A 7,048-nucleotide genomic window follows, 5' to 3' on the forward strand; every position below is an offset into this window, starting at 1 on the left:
TGTATGCTGTGCGCATCACATAGTAATTCTAGGTTAATAACCGGAATAAGAGCATATGTGTTTTCAAAAACAAGATATCATGTTAGTAAAGGCCGATCTTTCATCGGGCGAGCGGGGGTGCTCATTGCATGACCTTCCCCTCTCGTACCCAAGTTCCCGAGCCGAGGCAATTTTGGTGATGACGGACACATGGCCTTGGGCACGAGTCAGGGTTTCCTAAATTTTCTAAAAATAAAATATTTAGGTTGCGACTCTGTATCTGGCGAAGCAGTCCATGTTTGGCACTTCTTTCTAAAAATCAGTTTTTCAAAACGATTTGCCGGATTTGGACTCTTTGGTGATTTATCAATCTCGCATTGCACTTTGCAAGATCAGATTAAGAACTGTGACATTGTCCGAACTGTAGTGAGCCCAATGAACAAAACGGGATTTTCCTAGGACGTTTGGACGCGTCTATAGTTTGTGGCGACTCCGCTGGGGACTTAGAGAACTTGGCTCGAACTTATGATATCTTGTTTTGACTACACTTATGTGTTTCTTTGCATTGCATGTGCATTGGTGCGCCTAGGACACAGTGTTTGCCGTCTACTATTTCTGAACGGTTTGCCGGAGGCTTGCTTTGAGAAGCGTGCCATAAGGCTGACCGGTTGCGGGCTCTGCCACGACGGGAACATAAACCCTGGTTTTACCAGGGCACCTTTTTTGACCATTCGACCTAGTGCATATTCAGAATCCATAGTGAATACTCCAAACTAGGACATGTTGCTTACCCGATTATAGGTTGTTTAAAACCGCTGCGTGCGTAGTGAAATCCTAGCTCCTGACAAAATAGAATAGGGAAACTCTACCCCAACATAGGGGTGTTTTTGCGCACATTTGCTTGCTATGTGCTTTTAGAGTGTGTCTCTACAGGGAATGCACGTATCAGTTTTCAAGTCTGGGTATCAAGCCTGCGGGCATCAATATTTTGAGAATCAGTTATATCTGCGGGTATCAGATTCAGTTTTGGGGAAATAATTTAGGGAACAGTGATCAGTGGTCGAATACAACTATTCAGTTATGTTTATGTCTGTTTTGGCAAAATTGGGCTGAGATGCTGTTTGTTTTCTCTTTCAGTTTAGAGATTCGATTTAGAGCAACCAGTGTTTTCTTTCGCTGGGGCAAGGCAGAAAAAAGCCAATCAAGGCTCACCGGTTCATCAGATCCGTCAATCACCAGTCACATCCTCTTTGTTTAGTTCAGCAGACTCGCGATGACACAGAATTCAGAAGAAGTTATGGTCATGGCAGCAGCATTGAACCAGGAGATCACCATGCAGGGTGAGATCGATGTTGAAATAGAGCATCCGCCCAGGTCACCTGCCGTACATCCAATCTGGGAACCCCAAGTATTTCAAATCCGTGAGCCCACCACTTTCGAGCTTATGGGGATGATTGGCGATCTTCAGAGATCTGTAGCTAATCTAGCCTTCGGGATGTCGGCTCCACCGTCGACCATGTCACATGTTGGAAACTTCATGCTGGAAGAACCCCCGCTCTTAGGGCGGATTGTAATTGAACTCAGCCAACCTGAACCCATTCTAAGTATAGGCAATGGCATGCCAACAACAACTGGGTTCCGCTCTGATGTGGCAACCCAAACCTTCGACCAAGCTGAGGCGAGTGGTAAGAACAAGATAGGGCAGACACTGATCCCTATGAACAACTTCTGCAGGCTATTGAGGCTTTGAAAGCCGGGGGACTGAATAAGCAACAAGTACTCGCAGTTGCTGCAAAAACTGTGGATGACACCTTCCCTACTCAGAACGAGGGCAGTTCGAGCCAAGGGGAAAATCGGGAGAAGGGCCATCATACCAGAACCGTTCCTTCCAATCCAAATCCTGCACCCGGAAAAGGTCAGCAGACCAAGCCAACACCTGCTGACCCCTTTGCTAGTACCCCCAGCAAAAATCCACAAACCTCGAAGTATCTACCCCGAGGTCGCAGGGTATTCCATGCCCTCTATATGCATTTTTCTAAGGCTCTTCAAATCCTTGCTAAAAAGGGGCATCTCAAGCCCCTCGAGCCTCGGCCTCTCCCTGATCGTCTTCCATCTGGTCATGACGCTACCCAGTACTGTGCGTACCATCAACAAACTGGTCATAGCACCGACAATTGGTTCCGTCTTCGCCATGAAGTACAGGATTTGATTGACAACGAGGTCATCCTCCCGCTAAGCTCAGCAAAGTCTATCGTTACTAGATCAGTGAACCTGGAAGATAATGTGATGTGATCAGGGGATGAACCATCTGCGGGCGACACTCAGTTTATTTCAGATGTGGCGTATGGCACGCACAATTTTGAGCATTTGCGAATGCTAGTTTTTGTGCTTTCTGACTTGGGTATTCAGTCAGTTTTGTTGTCTTGTATATAGTCAGTCTTTTTTGTACTATGTCAGTCGGGTCGGTCTTGTTGTATCGAGTCAGTCTTGTTGTATAGGAGTTGAGTGATTCTAAGGGCGTTACCACGGATATCACTATTTTGTGTTGTGATTGTCTTTTTGCTTTCTTTTGAGTCTGTTTCTGCTGCAGAGCCAGTTACACCAGAAGATCTGAATGAAACAGCTGTGGCTTTCATGTTTTTGTGCTTATTTCTGCTTTAAGCCAGTTGTGCCAGAAGTTTGAATGAAACGACAGTACTTTTCACCTACTTCTTCTGTGCCTTTAAGTCATTGCATTGACCTAAGTTTTTCAAAACTTTTTGAACATTGTGATGAAAACGAAGAGGAAGGAATTCCTCGGGATTTGTAAAATTTGATCAATTGAGAGAAAGAGAGGCATGCTAAGCCCTTAATGAATGAAATCATGTTTGTTAATGTGAGTACCGAGAAGGATCCTGGCTTGATCCAGATTGGTTTCGCACTGTCTTCAGCGCGAGTGACTTGTTGCTTTCTTAAAAAATTTCAAAAAATGTTTTGCGTGGTCTGGCGAAGACCTGTGTGGAATCGCTCTTGAGATTGTGCAGTCTAGGATCGCTCTCAGCCTCGAGAATCGACCCCTTACTTTCAAACCTTGAACTTGGATTCAAAATGTTCAACGGTCAACCACAATGTGAGGCTTGTATGGCCAGATCAAAAGTAGCCCATGAACTAGGGGCAAGAAAGTCAGACATGATCAAGAGAAGCTTGCAAAGCTCGATCAAAAGCACCCCTCGAGCTAGGGACAAAAATGTCGAATACGCTCAAAGAGCCAAAAATTGGGATATTTCTCAAGCTAATGAAGATCAGCAAGAATGCCAAATCCCAAAAGGGAAGAAAGAAGAAAGTATTACTGAAGGACAAGCTAGTTCCTATCCACAACACTGGGGGCAATCTAGCCCCCATTGGATGGACTTCAACATTATCAGCGAACAATAACCATTCTCCTGGATTCAGATGCTTCGAGATCCTAAAACCATTTGACATGGACAAAGCTACACTTTTACCCTTGAGAAGCTCGCTGGGCCGAAAACTCGGAAGGGCAACCCAGGCAAAAGTTAGAGCAATTGAAAAAAGAAAAGCAAAAGAACAAAAAAGAAAAAAATGCAAAAAAAAAAAAGAGAAATGAAAAGAAATGAAAAGAAAAAGAAAAACATAGTTCGCAAGGTTGAAAACCTGGAAGGGCGGCCTTGGCAAAAGTTAGAGCGTAAAAGAAGAGGATAATACCTGAGTGTACCTTAAACCCGAACTACGTAAGGCTTGATTCCCATGTTTGGGATACGTAGGCAACTTTATTCTGAAGTCCAGCCGTAAACACTTCCAGATCGACCTTGTCCATGTAATGGTTCTAACCGTCTTTGTCTTCTCTGAATCTGAGAATTCGGTTGTGGTCACCACTTTGAGAACTGGTTACAGTGTGCTGCGGTACTATTCAAACAAGGGGCAACTTTCTGTTGCCATACAGTGTGCTGCGGTACTATTCAGACAAGGGGCAACTTTTCGTTGCCGTGCAGTGCCATTTAGGCAAGGGGCAATTTTCCATTGCTTCCGATTTGAGGTTATGCATCTCAAGAATAGGTTCTGTGCTCGTTGAGCAGTGGCTGTTTGCAAAAACAGTTTTTGAGAATTTTTACTGAGGTTGACTAATTTTCTAAAAAATTATCCAATTTTCCCAAAACTGGACCTTTTTCTTGGACCCAAAAAAGAAAAATTTTCAGTGCTCATAGCCTGACTTGCATGATTTCAAATCAGAAAATTGAACAAGTATGTTAATCTAACTCTCATATTGGTCAAAATCATTTTAGTAGAAAGCCAAAACAAAAAATAGTCAAAATGATGAACTAGGGGCACAGTTGAGTCAGGTGTTCTGTCTTTTCCCCCATTGTCAACATGCTTGCCAAGAAGGGCACCTTACTCGCCACAAAGCGCACAACTGAAGCTAACAACAAAGGGCTGAAAGCTCTCTCATCCTCCGAGCGGCGAGGTATCAAGCTAAGTGCGAAGCGCGAAATGGAATGGATCAAGATATTCCACTCCCTCATCTAGACAGGTCTGATCACGTCCAAACACCTCTAGCAGGGCATCATCAACCAATGTCATCTGCAGATTTGCTACACACCCAGTTGTGGCGCAACCCCTCTATGGGAGAAATTCACTAGTTGTGCGCAGAAGAATGAGAATCTAGCAAAATGCTAGGGGCACGAGCCCATAACTTTCTATTTATCCATTAACCACCCGGGAGAGGGATAAAAAATGAGAGATTGAAGAATAGAGAGATGTGCGCTGAGAGAAAAAGGGAGAAAAGGGGTTTCTCAGAAAAAACAGAGCTTGAGGGCCGAGTGATGTGAGAATCACAAATAAGAAAAAGGTGGGAAACAATACCCAGAGAAACAGGCACCATGTGCACGTCTGAGTGTCGTGTCTTTGTTTTGTCTCGATTCTTGTTTTGAGTCGTTTCGAGTGTTTCTCAATGTGTTTAGGTTGTTTACCTTTTGTTTGTCTTTGTTGAGTCATTTTGACTATGGTCAACTGTAGGCTCAATACCCGGTTGAGAACCCTTTTCTCATTACAATTTCAAAAATGAATCGTTTTTGTGCTCAAGAGTGCTATGCCATTCTCCACATTTATGCAAAACAGAATTCGTTCTTTCATAAAACCGTAGGGTTCAACCTAGGTCATCTCAGAACAATAGAATCAGGACCTATCTGAAGCTATAGATTCCAGGTTGCAAAGCAAAAGAAAAGAGGGAAAATTCAGAGCATCTGAGTTTGTTTCGACTCCTACAAGTTCTGTCTTTCCGTTCCGTGTGTTCAAAATGAACCTAGCACTGTGTTTTGAGCTGTGTGTTCAGAGTGAGCAGTGCGTTGTATGAGCCGTGTGCAGAATAAATCAAGAACTGTGTTATGAACTGTGTGTTCAGAATGAGCAGTGCGTTATATATGCTGTGTGCCAAGTAAACCAAGTACTGTGTTTTGAGCTGTGTGTTCAGAATGAGCAGTGCGTTATATGAGCCGTGTGCAGAATAAACCGAGTACTATGTTATGAGCTGTGTGTTCAGAATGAGCAGTGTGTCGTACGAGCTGTGTGTTCCAAGTGAATAGAATATTGTGTCGACTTCCTCAAAGCCAAAATGACAATCAGATGTGCTCTCCCAGAGTACCAATCCATGCCAAAGGCATCTTGGCTATGTTTGCAATGAGTTCCTAGGAGATCAACTGAGACGGTGGAAACTAGAGTTCGAATGGCTTATGCCTAGAACACATAGGTTTGGAATTTCCGAGACTAAAGTCTGGTTTAAATACCCAGGGGTGTATCTCCAGCTTGAAATCTGTATAGAAGCCCCATAGGTTGAGGTAGCGGGTGTGCTTCTCAATTCTGGATACTGAACCAACCTAGTCTGTCACCCCGTTGAAGAATAGGGAAAGTTGTGAATATGATCAGGAAGAAAAGAGGCATCCGTGGCTTCCCCAGCAGATGTTGCTCCTTGTCAGTATTTCAGCACCTTTGTACTGTGAGTTGAAGGTAAGTGTTCGAACAACAGAACACAAAAGGAGATCCCCTGCGGACCGTATCTCTGGTGGAGGCAATGAGGGAACGTCCTAATCGGAGTTGCCCATCATCTGGCGCATGAAACGCTCTCCGAGGAACCAGGCTCTGCCGACCGGTCCCTCAAGCAAAACCCTGTATCGCGAAGTGCCCCATCCCCCAGCAAACAGAAATCGGGGATTTCCTGGCATGGCTATTCAAGGCTGCCAAGTCACCTGCGGGTAGCAAGTGCATAAATTGATTAGATGTCATAAGTATGCAAGACAAATCAAAGCGGAAAGCATGAAGAACTGAGAGTTCTAGATTACCTCTGTCACCCGTACAGTATCAAAGAACTGCTGGAGGTAAGGGAAAGTCTCCCGAGGCCTGGGCCGGCACCGACCCTCAAATCTGCGCGAGAAGGGGATCTCAAGAGGTGTCTCGACCTCCAGCTCAGGGGCCAATGTCGGGAAATACGCATAAACCCACAGCTGTGAAAGGCAATACAATGGCTGTCAATATACAGAATGCTGAGTGTAGAATGCTGTGTGCAGTGTACAATATACAAAATATTTAGGAAATGCAGAATGCTGAGTGCAGAAGGTAGAATATAGAATGTAATGTGTGTAGTGTGCAGTGTACAGATAATGAAAAGCAGAACTGTAAATCAAGAGGGCAAAATGTACCTCCCAAGCTCGCCAGTAGTCGCCTGATATGGTTCCCCACTCTAGGGAAGTCGCGCTCATGGAGCAATAAAAGGTAGCGAGGCCAACGCCACCCCAATCATACTGACTGACCCGTGATAGGTCCACCAGAGCACTGAGCAGATAAAGCCCAACTGTGTTCCCCTTGTCGAAGAACAGAGTGGTCCCAAGGAGGACCATCAAAAATCCCCGGGCATACTATTGTACGGTCTCAATGGTCTAGGGCGAAGTCCCCCTGTACCGCTCGGAGAACCAGGTGTACCTGACCCTGCCTGATGATCTGTCGATCGGCGGACGGTCTCCGAGCAGATAAATCCATGCAGCCTCCCACTCGCCCATATCTGCATCATATGGGATCGGCCGGC

This window comes from Camellia sinensis, chromosome 3 (genome assembly GCF_055761805.1).
Source record: "Camellia sinensis isolate YWXY chromosome 3, ASM5576180v1, whole genome shotgun sequence".
In the NCBI taxonomy this organism is placed as follows: domain Eukaryota; kingdom Viridiplantae; phylum Streptophyta; class Magnoliopsida; order Ericales; family Theaceae; genus Camellia; species Camellia sinensis.